Source organism: Protopterus annectens, chromosome 10.part0, assembly GCF_019279795.1.
Source record: "Protopterus annectens isolate FY-2018-M chromosome 10.part0, PAN1.0, whole genome shotgun sequence".
Taxonomy (NCBI): domain Eukaryota; kingdom Metazoa; phylum Chordata; order Ceratodontiformes; family Protopteridae; genus Protopterus; species Protopterus annectens.
The window spans coordinates 284648412-284650392 of NC_056744.1; positions in this window are offsets into that span (position 1 = coordinate 284648412).

Sequence of the window (1981 nt, forward strand, 5' to 3'; positions counted from 1 at the left end):
AACCAGGGGGGAGTTAACTATTGGTGTAGAGCAACGGTCACCCATGTTAGTAATGACCAGGTCAAGGATGTTGCTACCTCTAGTGGGGATAAGAATGAGCTGATCCAGGGCACTGGAATTAATGAATTCTAGGAAATGTTGGGCAAGTGTATTGGTACATGAGTAGTTTTGCAAACAACTATACGCTCCGCAAGGATGGCATGCAGGGTCAAGCCAACAATGTAAACCACGAACGACCAGCAAAAAACAATAGTGAACATGCAGTAATGAAGAAATAATGATTATTTATTTATAATTCCTTCAAATCCAGACCGGTTTCAGCTATTCAGCCTTTATCAATGAATACAATAAACTTTATTGTATTCATTGATAAAGGCTGAATAGCCAAAACCGGTCTGGATTTGAAGGAATTATAAATAAATAATCATTATTTCTTCATTACTGCGTGTTCACTATCGTTTTTTGCTGGTCGTTGGTGGTTTACATGAGTAGTTTTCCCAGTTATTGGAGGGGTAGTTGAAGTTGCCCAGTGTGAGAGTGTTAGGTTGGACCCTAATATTCTCCAGGGTGCTTAGGAACATGGAGTGTGAGTCTTGGGACATGGTTGAGGACCTATAGGAGGCTATGACCTGAATTGCTGTTTTACCCAATGTTAGCTGCACCTGAAGTATCTCTGATGCATTATGCTGAGCCACCAGTCTGGAGGTGTGCGCATCCTTTATGAATATCGAAACACCACTGCCTTTGGAGCTTCGGTCCAAATTTTGCGGCCAAAAGGTGTGGAATGAGTTATAGTCTGATAGTGCAGGGGTGCTTTCTGCTGCCTTGAACCATGTCTTTGGTACAGCACAAATGTCGATGTTCTCCATTTTAAGGAGTGCTTTGAGCTAGTGCATTTTGAGATTTAGACTTCTAGCATTGAGCAGCATGACCCTCATATTGCATTTGTTTGTAGCTGTTATGGTGGTAATTTGGCCTTTGGAACACTGCCTAAAAAGGCACTATAGGGGTGGCAAGAGCCTTGACCAGTATCCGGAAGCCCAGGGGTGACAGATGCAGGCCATCTCTGGCAAAGCATCGAGGTCTGTCAGTCATGTCATCTCAGGCAGACAGATACTGAATCCCCTTAGAATGACACCAGAAACTTAGCCAATTGTTGAAATCAATAATTTTCTGCTTGTACTATGGTATTATTCTGGGTGGGGGTAGGATGCTGCTCAGGGCTAGGGTCATACCCACCTGGACTACATAATCCAAATGCTCCTCCATGTCTCTCTTCATGTAGTCCAGGGAGGTACGTCTCAGGTCATTCACACCCACATGTACAATGACAGAGTCATATTAGTACCTGTTGTTGAGGGACCTGAGTGCGTGCATTATGTGGTGGATCCTGGCACCTGACAGGCAGCTGAATGTTACTTTCTCCTTATTCAGCCTAGTTAGTGGGACATCAGTGTGCCTCTCTATCAAGTCACCTATGACTAGTGTGTTGGGCTTGCTGTTTTGACTTAGGAGCTTTGGTTGAGTGGCACACTGTTTAGGAGAGTTATGTGTCTTGTGATTAGTGTTGTGTTGTGGTGGTTGAGTGAGGTTCTGCCTTGAAGGTCTTTGCTGTTTGGGTAGATTTTTATTGAGATCCTCTGCGAAGGTGGGTGTGTGGTTTGTGTTTTTATGTGAAGCCAGTGCTGGTGTGTGTTCTGGAGGGCTATGTGTTGCATGCGTGTGTTGCAAGTGTTGACGTTCTCCTCTTGACCAGCTATTCCGGTCTTGGCTGGAGAGTGCGTGGCTTCCAATTTAGATATATAAGTGCATCTGTCACAAGTCTGAATGTCGGGGGGTTGGGAGGTAAGAGCAGAAGGTTGTAGTGTACATGAATCAGTTGCTACATTGCCTCAGGATGCCCAGGTTCACCAGGTTAATAGGATAAAGCACAGGGAACTGACCTTTAGACATGCCTGGAGGGGTGGGCATAAATAATACG